Source organism: Suncus etruscus, chromosome 19 (assembly GCF_024139225.1).
Source record: "Suncus etruscus isolate mSunEtr1 chromosome 19, mSunEtr1.pri.cur, whole genome shotgun sequence".
Lineage (NCBI taxonomy): Eukaryota > Metazoa > Chordata > Mammalia > Eulipotyphla > Soricidae > Suncus > Suncus etruscus.
This window is the reverse complement of record NC_064866.1, coordinates 18,539,465-18,555,037: the sequence shown is the minus strand read 5'-3', so window position 1 is coordinate 18,555,037 and position 15,573 is coordinate 18,539,465.

The following is a 15,573-nucleotide window of genomic DNA, read 5'->3' as shown; positions in this document are numbered from 1 at the left end:
CTGAAGGGCAGGGACTCAAGCCCACTAATTTACACAGCTCACCTGGGAGAGATTGAAATTTAGGAATCACCCTGAATTGATAAGACACTTTGGAAACTCATTGAAGATCTGTTTCCAGGAATTATGCCTTCCCGCCCTGCCAGGGATGTCTGTCATTGATCCTCCTGGGCTTCTCCATACCAGTGACAAATATTTATTATCAGATGTTTGGATGGCAGCTGACCCAGAAGCTTCTTGAGGTGCCTGATCCCCAAAGGTCAGGCAGAGCTGGATCTAACCTCACTACCACACCCAGCCTCTCTGATCCTTGCTATTTGTGCATTATCAACCATGAAAGGAAGACCTTCCTTGGACACATATAGTCTCAAATCCTCCACCTTCTAGATGGCTTGATTAATTGTTTTTAATTTTGTGGTTATTTTGGCCACCCAGAAGTGTCAGATGATATAATGAAGAGAAACAATAAATGCCAACCACATTACATGAGTAAAATAACCCATTTTTATGTATTTCTAACAAGTCTGAAATGTGCTTTTGCAGCCAATGAAGGCAAGCTTTCACCCAATTTTACAGATCACTTATTTAGATTTTATTTAGATCACTTATTTAGAGATCATGCTTATTCTGTTTGGGTATAGCTCAGGATGCTATAACAAAATACCTTAAACTAGAAATTGAAGTAAAGAACATTTGTTCTTCATGTTTCCAGAGTCAGAAGTCTGAGCCAGGGTGTTAGCATGGTCAGGTTGTATTAAGGGTTATCTTCTTGGATTACAGATCTATCTATCTATATCTATCTATCTATCTATCTATCTATCTATCTATCTATCTATCTATCTATCTATCTATCTATCTATCTATCATCTATATATCTATCTATTATTTATCTACCTACATATCTATCTTTCTATGTATCTATTATCTATATATCTACCTACCTACCTATCTATCTACCTATCAAGCTATCATTCTATCACTCTATCTATCCTATCTATCTATCTATCTATCATCTATCTATCTATCTATCTATCTATCTATCTATCTATCTATCTACATACCTACCAATTTACCTATCTCTTTATATGATCAAGAAAGAGAGAAAGGAACCTTTCTGATCTATTCATATGTGGGCAAAAAGTCATGGTAAGGGCCTTATTCTCATGCCATCATCTATTACTTATAAAAAATATTACCTCAAAACTCAATCATAAATACCTTTATATCTTTGTAATACACAGTGATTCAAATTTTTAAAACATTTTTAACATAAAATTGGTCATTAAGACTTTAATATACAAACTTTAGAGAACACAGAACTGGAACTATACCTTGCTACAGTAAAAGTTTGATCAGTTGAAGACAATTCCAAATTTTACTTCCACAGCCACTACATGCCTTCACTTTCATCAATGTAGTTTGTATTCCTATCCAGAAATGTAATCTCATTTTTGTCTCACTGTTTGCCATAGTCATCTAATAAAATCCCTTATTCCTTTTAACTGAAACCTTCCCAGAAGAACTGAAAGTGATTCTAGAAAAACACAGCATGCAGTTTTGTCTCCTGATAGTCTTATGATGATTAGTTTTAATAGGACTCACTCATAATCTAACATTACTCCTTAGTCTGTTCATTTTTTCTTTCTCTGAGACCCAACCTATGTCTCTTCCACCCTTTTCAAATGTTTTTATTCTCTTCTCTTTACATGAACTCATATTCCTCCCAAAATGGAAATAATCAGTTGAGAACTTTATTATCTTCCAAAGCTGAATTCTTGTCACCACCTCCTACCCTCTACAAGCTTTTATTTTTGCCTAGACTCACACATTAGTCTCCTAACTGTTGCAGCAATTTTACCTCTATCACTTCTATACCCTAGACATCAGTATCCATTAAGTAATCAAAATAAATTTTTGAAAATTAAAATTATGCCTGCCTTTCCCTCTCACACCTTCTAAGAACTCTCCATACTATTTAGAGGAAATCAAATTTTTCTCTTCCTCAAAGCCTCACTTATATATCAGCCTGATGATTCCTGGACGTCAGTCACCTCTGTGTAACAACAACCTGTCAATCCTAGTATTGCATTTTTACTATTTTAAGTATGATATTCCTTTAATTTTTATATTTAGAAATGCTATTCTAGCAACACTGCATGCCTACACAGCTCACTTAATTCATATGTTTGTTCAAATTTAAATGTCTTAGAGACTGAAACAATAGCACAGTAGGTAGGGTGCTTGCTTTGTGTGGGGGTAGAACTGGGTTTAATCCCCGGTGATATTGCATAATATTTCCAGAAACCAACGAAGAGTAATCCCTGAGCAGTGCTAGATATGTTCTTCCCAAAAATAACTAGACCAAATTTAATGTTTTTTAGAGAAGTTTTCCATAATAGCTCACCCCATCTAAGGAATATCAATAACTGATTCTTTATTTGTTCACATTATTTTTATCCATAGACATAGAATTTACCATTAATAGTAAGTCACATTATGGTAAATAATGGTAAGTCACTAGTGGTTGTCACATATCTGGATCAATTTTTTTCATAACTTTTTTCTTCTACACTGTAAGTTCAAAATTTTTTGTCATAGTATAACTATTCAATGGAACTGTACCTAGAAGTGCTTTGTGTTCAGCATATATAAACATATATATTGAAGAAATTCATGGAGACTGGAGATATATTACATACAGCAGGTAAAACCTTGAAAGTTGTTTGTAAATGCTTAATCCTAACACCACAGATGCCCAGGGGTAAGTCCTGAATATCAATGGCTGTTATCCCAAGTACACCCCTCCTCAAACAAAACCATAAAATAATTAAATAATGCATGTACTATATTGTAGCACTTATTTGGGGGGCACACCCCGTAGCACTCATGCCAGGATTCGAACCTGGGTCATCCATGTGCAAGGAAAATATTTTACCCACTGTGCTATTCCTTTGGCCTCTATTGTAGTACTTTTTTCAGTATTTTATGGCAGGCAGTTTACTTAGGGGAATTCTCCTTGGCAATGAATTTCAGGAAGTAATAAAACCAAGATGTAAACTGAAAAGGGTTATCTCTGTCTCTAGTCCAAGCAGTGCTAAATAAAAAGCAAATAAACAAACAAACAAACAAATATGTAGTGAATAGCCTGTTGGTGATGATTTCAGGAACTAAGGCCTTATAAGTCCTTATAATACTAAATGATGTCATACTGAATGTAGAAGGTTGAACCTTCTTAACTTAGAAGATCCATCTGCTCAGGAAATAATAATAATAATAATAATAATAATAATAATAGGAAAGACCATCTAAAATTTATTTATTTTTAATTAAATAATTTCTTTAAACACTATGATCACAAACATAATTATAGTTGGGTTTTCATTCATAACAAGAACACCCCCTTTCACCCATGCTACCTTCCCATCACCAATAGCTCCATATCTTCCCTCTCCACTCCTCACCTGTATTCGAGACAGGCCTTCTACATCCCTCATTCACTGACATTGTTATAGTTCTCAGCATAGTTATTTCTCTAATTGCACTCACCATTCTTTGTGATGAGCTTCACATCTTGAGCTGGTCATTCCAGCCCTCAATTCTGAGAATTATTTCAATGTCTTTAATTTTTCTTAAAACTCATAGGTGAGTGAGACTACTCTGTGTGTCTCTCTCTCCCTCTAACTAATTTCACTCAGCATAATAGGTTCCATGTACATCCATGTATAGGAAAATTTTATGACTTCATCTCTCCTGACAGCTGTATAATATTCCATTGTGTATATGTACAACAGTTTCTTTAGCTATTCATCTGTTGAAGGGCATCTTGGTTGTTTCCAGAGTCTAGAAAGCCTCTTCAACAAGTGGTGTTGGCACAACTGGTCAGCCACTTGCAAAATAACTGACTCCAGCAAACACCGTGCACCAAGGTCAAATGCAAATGGATTAAAGACCTTGATATCAGACCTGAAACCATAAGGTATATAGAACAACATGTAGGGAAAACACTCCTGAGCATTGAAACTCAAGGCATCTTTAAGAAAGAAACAGCACTCTCTAAAGAAGTCAAAGCAGAGATACACAAATGGGACTATATTAAGCTGAGAAGCTTCTGAACCTCAAAGTAAATAATGTCTAGGATACAAAAGCCACCCACAGAATGGGAGAAGCTATTCACCCATACCCATCAGATAAGGAGTTAATAGCTAAGATATACAAGGTACTGACAATTTAACATGCCAAAAAACATCTCACCCCATCAAAAAATGGGGAGAAGTGAACAATTTCTCAAAGAAGAAACACAAATGGCCAAAACGCACTTGAAAAAGGCTCCATATCACTAATGATTAGTGAGATACAAATCAAAACAACAATGAGATACCATTTAAACACCACAGAGACTGGGACACATCATAAAGAACATGAACAATTAGTGCTGGTGGGGTTGTGGAGAGAAAGGAACTCTAATTCACTGCTGGTGGGAATGCCGTCTAGTCCAGCCCTTATAGAAAACAATATGAAGATTCCTCAAAAAACTGGAAATTGAGCTCCCATTTGATCCAGCTATTTTACTCCTAGGGATATACTCTAGGAACACAAAAATCCAATACAAAAATCTCTTCCTCACAACTATATTCATCGCAAAACTTTTTACCATCTAAAATTTAATGTTTCTTTCCTTGGCCACACTCTAGGAAGATATTTATTGCATAGAGTTCCAAGTCCCATGCAGCCTGGGAAAAGGCTTGTAATGCCAACTTTGCAAAAGCAAGAGACACTTATCTTAGAGTCACCCCTCTAATTTTTGACTGTGTAACTTTTCCCCTTAAGCTGTATTTTATTTTGTTTAATTTTGGTGCCACTTGCATCCCTTTAATTTATAAGGTTCCTGGGTGAGTTCAGTACTTTTGTAACCTGTGCAAGATCTCAGGCTGACTTTTCTGAGTCCTAACCTCCATTTTATAGGCAAGATCATGGAGAGTGGGTTGCTCAAACAGAAGGACACTAGCATTCTCTCTTAGGGCTAACTGCTCTTTCTCTTAGCACTGCTCTTATTACTCTGTGGCTGCCCAGCCTAGCTACTGAAAACAATAATAATGCTCAAATAGTTATTATGGATTATGTTTCTAAATTGCAATGTTATTAATGAGTAACTATTCTTTGCCATACTATCAAAGTTACATTGTGATTGGCGGTTTCTCATTTTAACATTTTTACTGCTTTCATTGAATTTATAATTTTTGATAGAGATAAAAAGGAATCTACATCGTTTTTGAAAATTATCACCTTTAAAACTCAGCATTTCTATACAAAGGTAGATTTAAAAAAAGCTATAATTCCTTAACTTCATTAGACAAGATGTGAAAATGTGTGGTAAAATATTGGAGATGTGGGGCTGGGATGGTGGCACAAGAGGTAAGGTGTCTGCCTTGCAAGCGCTAGCATAGGACAGACTGCGGTTTGATCCCCTGGTGTCTCATATGGTCCCCCCAAGCCAGGGGCAATTTCTAAGCTCATAGCCAGGAGTAACCCCGGATCATCAAATGGGTGTGTCCCAAAAAGCAAAAAAAAATATTGGAGATGTATGCTTCACAAGACCTCAGTAATTTAAGAAACTCTTGCGATAGCTCTAAAATATACTGGTGTTTTTTTTTGCTATATAATTTAAGAAATTTAAATTAACATATAATTTAAATATATATGAAGCAATTTAACATTAGATATATATTTTAAGAAATTTAGACAATAATTTTAGAAACCTTACTATGCATTAAAAAGGAACTCTCTAGGTGGTTTGACTACATCCAACTTTATGGTCAGAAATTAGGATATGTTTTTTCAATCTTTTGTTCATTTATTTCAACTCCTTCAACTTCTTCTGTTGTCTGGAGGTGTTATGCAGCTCATTGTTGAGCTCACTGATTCTCCTCAGAAGTTGCCATTCTACTGGTGAGTCCTTCCAGTGAGTTTTCATTTCACCTACCAAGTTTTTCAGTTTTGTCATTTTTGTTTGAAGTTTTCTTATTTCTACTCTCATACCCTCTTGAGTCTTATTCGCTGTCCATCCTATGGGATCTTTGACTTCCTTGAACATCCTCAACATTTCTTCTCTTCATTTCTTATCATAGAATCTATATATGTGACTGGGTCTTCAGAACTATCACCTTCACTCATTAAGCATGGTGAGTTGCTTTCCCATTGTGACCTTTAGTGTTGTTTTTTTATATATTGCAATGTGGCTCATTGACTAGAATAAATGTACAGTCACAGAGCAAAGTGGCATGGCCAAGCTCTTTGATAGGTACACTGAGCTGGGGTGAAATGTTTTCTTTTGAATCACATAGAAGGCCTCTCTGCAGAATGTCTGCCTCAGTTTCTTGGAATTAAAAATTGTCTGAAATTCAAAGTCTATTACTTTTATAAATCCCTTTTCTCCCTTGCTAAGTTATTTTGTTCAACTTTTCCTTGTAATCATGTCACAAAATAAGCTCCATTGAATACTCTTTTAAATATTTACATAATAGTATTGTTACATCTTACATTGGGAAAATGACTAAGGTAATCTATCTACCTTAACTTGAAATCATTTATATAATCATTCTATGGGAGGCAGAGAGAAAGCACAGTGGTATGTGTTTGCCTTACATGCAGCCAATTCAGGACAGATGGTGGTAGGAATCCAGGCATCCCATATGGTCCCCCATGACTGTCAGGAATGATTTCTGAGAGCAGAGCCAGGAGTAACACCTGAACATGGCCGGGTCTGACCACAAACCCCCCAAAAATCATGCTATGAAGAAGCACATTACTTATCAAGCTTACAGAAAAATCTATAGTATTTAGAGAAGAAAAACAAATAAATAAAATTTAACAGTAATAATGATATTTAGGGTCAGAAGAGCTGTGTTTAAGCTTAGCCCATTTAAAATCTCTTTTTAAGCAAATCATTCAATATTTCCAAGCTTTAGTTTTCTGATGTAAAATACAAACAGGAATGCACCCATCCGACATGAAAAGTAGTTCAAATGTGACAATTCATGTTAAAGCACTTGACAAATTGTAAAATTTTCCTTCTATTCATCTTTTCTTTCAACTCACAAATATTATTTTATCCTCTACACCATTTTGTACCATGCTGAGGAAAGAATAGATACAGTTCTGGCCCTCACAGATCTCAAATCATATGAGTAGGAGAGACACGGACAATATATAACACAACAGATCAATATGAAAACAACAATAAGACATTCTTCATGAGCAAAGCGCTGTTTGAAACACTCAATTTATTCTCATAGTATCTTTATGAACTGAGTACTATTGTTGCACATTTTACAAATTTAAAGAGGTGGAGATTCTTAGAGATTAGGTATTGCATGCAAAAGCAATATTACAATTAGTAAAGTTGAGAATTTCAGCATAGTAAGTTGTTCCAAGATCTTAAACACTACAGATATTTATTTCCACTCTGAAAAAACAAATGCTAATTTATTATAATGTATACTACTAAAAATACAACTCTGAAAAATCACTATGGGAAATTTCTTAAATATGGTGGCCCATGGAAGAGTATATATAAGGAGTTGACTTTGAGGCCACTTAGTAAATTGAGGTTGTTGGAAGAATTTTCTGAACTAAAAACTCTTCTATCCCACCTTCACTGTGTAATCTATGTAAAGGCTATGAGCAAAACTATTCGTTGAATATTATTTCAGAGACATTAGTTAGGGGTATTAAAAAAATTCAATGTGCCTCACAGAACTTGAAGATTTTCAGTGGAAATATTTAGTCCATTAGAATAAAGAAAAGCACCACTACCAACTTCACTGAAAAAGTGATCAGTTTGACATTTCACAAGACAGAACACTTCACAGCATAAATAACCTGGAAAAATTGTCTGAAATGCATTTGAAATCATCATTAAAGCTGCCAAAGCCCTGAGATTAAAATGTCATTTTCTTATGTATTGGTTTTAGGCACTCACAGTAGAATTCTCTTTTCAGTTTTGTGGTAACTGCTCATCCTCAGGATATTTATATGACATCTTTACAATCTTCAAAATGATTATTTAACTTATTGATCTATCTCTCAAAGATCATCCCACTCCACAGCATGAAGAGATAATGCAAGATTTTATTGTGTTTTTTGGAAAGAGGCTTACTAGAACTGGATATGCAGAAGTATGAATGAAGAAAATGTAATGAGCCTAGAATGGGCCCAGAAAATGCGAAAGTGATGTTCTATTTCTGGTCCATCATTGACTAGCTATATGGCTGTGAAGAAGAACATATTACTGTAGGGAATTGATTTCTTTCTTTGAAAATATAGTTTGAATGGTAACGCGAACTTCAGTTGTTTCTGATTGGCCTAAATCCACTTTTCTTGTGATGGGTCATTGAATTTTATGAGATCTCTTCCACTCTTGTGGTCAAAATTGGCCTTTATATTGAGGCCTGAGTGATAGTACAGCATTTGCCATACATGTGGCTGATCTGATTTCTATCCATGGCATCCCATATGGTTCCCAGAGTTCAGAGCCAAGAGTAAACTCTGAGTACTGCTATGCATGGCACAAACATCAAAATAAACAAAAAACTGGCCTGTACTGCAGATTTTCAATCTTAGACTGGTCAAATGGCAGTGTGTAGAGCCAAACATTGAAACTGTTTTTCAGAACTGATTGATATCTAAGACAAGAAAAAATTCCTACAGTTAAATCACAGTATTAACACAGATAATTGCAACTAATGCTGGTCTTCCAATTCTCCACATTTCTCTTGTTGTTTTCATCTCAAAAGGTTTGCTTTTCTGTTTTTTTATTTATTTTTGCATTCTCACAGCTGTTCAAACAATCTTCTCTCTGACTCTGTCTTTTATTATTTGTCTCTCTATCCTTCTCCTCCTCCTTTTGGGACTTTCAATTAATTTAGTGAGGACCAGTTTCTCTGCTATAATAAAAAACAAATCAAAAAGCAAAGGCGAAGAAATAACAGAACACTTATTTGATAAAGGACAATATTTTTGTTTTGGTTTCATTTTGTTTTGTTCAATATTGAACAATTCTCTTCTGACAACACAAAGTTTGCAATTGAATTCTACTCTCAATAGTTTTATCCAGTATGATCCTCTGTGATTCTTTCCCAGGAAAGGGTAAAGGCAATTTCTTCAAACACGCCTTTTATAGGATACATATTTATGCTAAGGGTAGTTTTTATTTTGGAAAACACAAAGTTGTCACTGGAAGTAACAACTTCATGTTGGAGGCAGAGCTTATCTGGTTGTACATTGGAATTGTAAGGATGGGTTACAATTGTTTAAAAAATGATCCTTTTAATAATAGGCTCATATATAAACCTAGTAAGAATAGGCTCATACATAAACTTGGTAAGGATTGCTTTTGGTGGCGAACATCCTGATTGGGGTGGAACATTGTATGACAGCATATTCAGAGGTTTTACAAGTCAGAACATTGAATCTATTGTTCTATTCTAGGATACTGGAGATAGGAGAGAAGGTATCTCACCATCTAGAAACCTGCTAAAAAGAACACTGATTTCTGATCAAGGATGCTGGGCACAGCACTAGGTATGGCATTTTTGGTAAAATCAGATAGAGAATAGATCAGCAACACTATTCATGAGTCATGGATTCAGCGGAGGGAAGTAACTAATACCTCTAGTTTTTTATCTGCTAATTTTGTGTGTTGGTAGTCAGTGTATTTTTTTTGGGACACTCCAGCTACTTGTACGTAAACTGCTCCCAAACCACATGATCATGTTTTGAAAATCTGAGCATAATTTTTGTTCTGAAATTACTAGAGCCAACACTAAACGAAAATACACTAATGAAGCTTCAAATATGTCTGTCAGGTTGGAGGGAACCTGAGGTGATTAGTGGAGCGATGCAAACACTTGTGGGGGTACAATTGCAGCATTGTATACCCTAAACTCTAGTCTCAATTACTTTGTAATTCACTGCCTAAAAATATCTTTTATTGAATTAGAAAATACTCATATTTTCACAAGAAATTTAAGCATTATTTTTGTCAATAAAATCTGAGGTTATAAACTATTTTAATGTAGTTTTAAAGATTGCAACATTTTTTCATTGAATATAAAGTAATAATAGGATTTTATCTCCTATTGCTTTAATCTCCTTTATGAAGATGATAAATAATATAAAAAATAAATATTCAAAGTATTATTCTTAGTGGATGGAGCCTTTCCCTGTACATTTTTCAGTTGTAGAAGTAAACTAAAGTTCCTGATTTTAAAATATAAATATATTTTATTTGAAACTTCCATACTTATTTTATTTACCTGAAACTTCATTGTCTTTATGCTTTTATGATATAGAAATATATTACTCTCAAATTTAAATCAAATTTAAATAATTGATCTTAATTTCCTATTGATTTAACTTAATACACTATACTAGTACATAATATGAAACAAGAAAAATACTTAGGAAAATATGTATATTTATTATTTTTATAAAAATTTGTGAATTTAAAAATCTATTTATCATTAGGTTTTAGACACACAGTGTTTCAGGACCAATCCCACCACCATGTCAACTTCTCTACACCAATGTTCTCAGAGTCCACCCCAAGCCACACCACCTGTCCTACCATGCCATCATAGCAGGCACTTTTTTAAATTTTTATTTTGATTTTATTTTTTAGATCTTTTATTTTTTATTTTTTAAATAGTATTTTATTTAAACACCTTGATTACAAACATAATCGTGGTTGAGTTTCTGTCATGTAAAGAACATCCCCCATCACCAGTGCAACATTTCCATCACCAGTGCCCCAAATCTCCCTCCTCTCCACCCCATCCCTGCCTGTATTTCCTCATACATTCTCCCCCTGCAAAGACACACTAAATAATGGGGAAACCTTACATATAAAAAAAAGAGCTCTTATCTACTAGAGATAGGAACTCATAGTTGTTTACAATACAGGGGTATCTCCTACCTTGAAAATATGTCATGTGGAATCACTTAGACCTCAGATGATTAGATGCCATTCATCCAGCCTTGAACCCTGGATCCCAGACATAGAATCGGCACAGCTCTTCACAACAGCTACAGGAAACAAACTCCATCCGGAACAGCCTTAATACTGTGGGGTCAACAACAAGGGCCAGCTCTAACATGATATCCCGACAAAGAGGAAAATGTGAACAACTTGACCTTAGAGTAGATTAGCCTACCTTACCAGCTAACGACAAGACAAATCCAGAAGACTCGGCACCCTTTGGTAGGTCCAAAAGCCAAGATCGTGACTTACAAATGACTGGCTACTAGAACCACAACCAGACAGTATACATCTTGGGACCAATAAAAAAGCCCTAGTTTAGGGTTTGAACTATGACTTGCACAATAAGCATGATCCCCAGTCCCAAAGGTCTGACAGAGACAACTGCAACAGAATGGGCCTTCTGGAAGCACAAAGAAAGACGCTAACTTAGGTGCCATCCTAGGTTCAGTGCAAAGACCAAGGTCACCAACCACAGAAGATGGAATAAAACGACACTGAGGTAACAGAACCTCTAGAACCACAAAGACTGACCTCACCATAAGTCCTACCTCAGGATCTGTGCAGATACTGAGACCTCTAAACACAGAGCTCTGAGTGTATCACCCTGGACAGAACAGAAGTCTTCCACACACCAAAAAACACCACCGGGAGAATAAATGATCCTGAGCAAAGTCTAGATTTTCATGACAGTATACTCCAAGGACGGAGAAACCTCATATTTCTTAGGCCATGTAAATTCCTTTTCGAATGACCCCAATATTTACTGTGCCAGGGCAGGAGGGGAAAAAACAAAAATACAAAAAGCACAAAACCTTGGTATTTTATATATAGGTATATATATGTGTGTGTATATATATATACATATATATCTTTTACCTTCATTTATTATTGTTATTATTATTTTTATTTACCTATCTATTTTGGTCGATTTCTCTGTTTGGGTGTGATTATTGAAATCGTCGTCCCCAGTGACTTTTTTTATGGTTCCAGGAAAAGTTCTACTCAGTTGTGGTTGTCGTAGTTAGTCTGTAATTAGAGATCTTGGGTTTTGCACATATCCTGGGATGAAACTGGAGTGTCAAAAAGGAGCATCTTCTGCTGAGAACTTTTATCTGGCCTGCTGGTATTGGGTTTTTGTGTTAGTTAGTTTGTTTTTTACTTCCACTGTTTAGCAGCCAACTTATTGGGGGCCACAGTTCACATGGATGGAATGTACTAGACATTCTGATTTTTCACTGTCTCTGGACCTCATCTCAGACTTGGACAGGAGTCCTCAAACTAAGGCCTACAGGCCACTAGTGTTCATAGCTTTTTTGTAAACAATAGACCTGCCCTCCAACAGTCTGAGGGACAATGAACTGTTTCCTGTTTAAAAAGTTTGAGGACCTCAAATTCTGAAACTGAGGATTTCAAGGTATGAGCTTCACTCAATCTGTATGATATGAAAAATTAAACAACCAAACAAATTAATACTCTTCTGTATGAAGATGTTTTTATTGTTTTGGGCCACATCTTGTAATATTTATGGTTTTCTCCTGCCTCTCTCTGTGCTGAAGAATTATGGTTAGCTTGTTTAGAGGATAATGGGATGCTGGATTCAAACCTGGGTCAACCACATGCATGACACAACCTATAATCTGCACTATTAGTTATATGAGACCTTTTTAATGCTTTTCCATTCCCCATTTTTGATGCCTCTCTAATTCTTTTTTTTTTTTTTTTTTTTGGTTTTTGGTTTTTGGGCCACACCCGGCGGCGCTCAGGGGTTACTCCTGGCTATCTGCTCAGAAATAGCTCCTGGAAGGCACGGGGGGGGGGGGGGGGGCCGGGGGGGGGGCATTTGGGACACCTGGATTCCAACCAACCACCTTAGGTCCTGGATTGGCTGCTTGCAAGGCAAACACCGCTGTGCTATCTCTCCAGGCCCGCCTCTCTAATTCTTTAGGTATCTCTTTGGGCAGATTATGTAGATCCTGTTGCATTCTGTCTTTATTGCATTAGTGTTTTTCAAAGAACTTTTCTTCTTAGATGTATGAATCACAGCTAATTCATACTTTTTTTTTTCTTTACAGCTTCAGTTTAGTGTTTTGTACTCTACAGGAGTTTGCTGACTATTTGTTGCATAAATATATTCCACAATTTCTACTTTTTTCTAAAAGGTAACTTTAGCCCTGAAACAAAATAAAAACTACAAAAATTTAGAATTTATTATTTATGATTATGTTGAATAATCATGGCTTTTTTCTCTGTCACTATCTTTTCCCTAACACTGTGAAAACACCCTCAATATTCAAAGAGGTGTGAAAGGATTCTGACATACACAAATGAGAACTTGCTTTAATTATCAAGAGACTCCTATTCCATTAATCTTTCTATAAGTATTCTTTGAAGAGCTTGCATAATAATTTTTTTTGTTTTTTTTTTGGGCTACACCCAGTGATGTTCAGGGGTTATTCCTGGCTATGTGCTCAGAAATCTCTCCTGGCTTGGGGAACCATATGTGATGCTTGGGGATTGAACCACAGTCAGTACTAGGCTAGTGCCAGGCAAGGCAAATGCCTTACTGCTTGTGCCATTGCTCCGGCCCCTGCATAATAATTTTTCAATATAAGATTTTTAATATCTTTATTAGCTGCTGAAAAAATATGTTCCAATTAAGAACTTTTTAACTTTCTCTTCTATTTTTCCAGTGTCTAACCAACCATGACCATAAGTATTGTATCTCAAAATCTCTTAAACTTTACTGAAGGCATTTATTTTTTTAGTTGTTCCCAAACTTTATGTTTTTAACATTATTTATAGTTTATAAAGTAGTTGTTGTTGCTGTTGTTGTTGTTTGTGTATATAAAACTCCCAAGAAGTACTCTCAGTATTAATCATGCATTGTGGTTCAACTTATACCTATATAAAGGATCTAAATCTAGGGGATTTCCAGATCCATTACTGCAATAGTCAGGGGCATTTTTTGTCACACTACATTGCAATTTCTGTACTTGTCTTCTTGAACAGACTGTAGAAATTATAACCATTATGTTGTATTAACTAAGTATAAAAACAGGTCATGAATACAAATTACTTTAGAAGAAATTATATAAAAGAAACATTCTCTGTCTACCAATCAGAACACGTTTTTTTCTGGTAGTAGATTCTAGAAAAATTTTTGAAAATAGCTAAAACAAAAAAAAACCCCTCAAGAACAAAATATGTCATTAGAGTCTGGAGAAATAGTACAAGGTTTAAAGAACTTATCTTACTGTGGCTATATCTGATTCTATTCCTAGCACTTAAGTATCACCAGGAGTGATCTTGAGTATAATTAAAAATAAACCCTCATTACAACAAAAATAACACTCATAATTTTAAAATAAAAGATAATTTTAATTTGTTTTATTCTTACAGTATTATATAAAAATCTAAATTTATGCTTTTAAAATATTTTCACCTTTTAGTTACTCCTTTGGTAACTTTTTTTTATTGATAATTGAAAAGCACACTCAGGCTGGACTTTATGTTGAGGTACAAAATCAGTATCAATTTGATATTATACAGGTATAAGTACACCAATGGAAAAATATCTCTATAATATATTCTGGCAAATATGTAGTTTATGTGTGTTTAAATTCCATATGTTCAGATTTATTGACTTCCCTTTTATAGACTTACATAATACTGAATTGTAATTTAGGGAACCACGGTTTTATGAAATATTTTATCTTTTATAATTTCTAGACAGGAACTTATATCTGTTGGTTTGGCTTGATTTCACTTTTTCTGAGACAGAGCTCCATCCCAAATATGAACCTATATGTGGTCCTGGTTGAAATTATGTCTACCACATACACACCTTTTCCTTTGACCAGAATATTTGTTCAGAGAGGTACATAAAGACAATAGGCATTAGATTTCCAAGAATTTCCTACCTAAAAATAGAAGGAAATGTGTTCTTGCCTTTGGAAAGCAAACTGTGCAAGTTAAGTCCAAACCAGTAAACATTTGTCTATGAGAAATGAAGAAAATCTCTTGATAATGTAAGAAAACAGAGATAACATGAAGTAAGGATAAGATATAAAAGATAGGGACTCCTAAGAATTGAATTATTGAATTACTTACAAGGTCAAATATAATAGTCTTCTTTGATAGTAAGCTACATGCATCAGTAATCACCTCCTTCCCAAATATTTTGTTTGTTTGGCCACACCTGGCTGTGGAATAATTCCTGGCTCTGCACTCTGTAGTCACACCTGAGGGCTCAAGGGACTATACAGGATGCCAGGTTTTGAACCTGATTAAGCCTTTGCAAAACAAATGGCCTATCCACTGTGTTATTGCTTTGTTCCCCACCCTACCTAATCATTGTATCTAAGTAAGTTTGTGTTTCTGTCATTTACAATTTTTTTGTGTAATATACAGTTTGTAAAATGATTATAATGATGCTGTAATAGCACCCTCAAAACCCCAAAATAAATATATAACATATTATTAACAATAATCAGTCTTTTTAAACCATCCCTAAAATAGAGTCCATGCTATGATCTCAC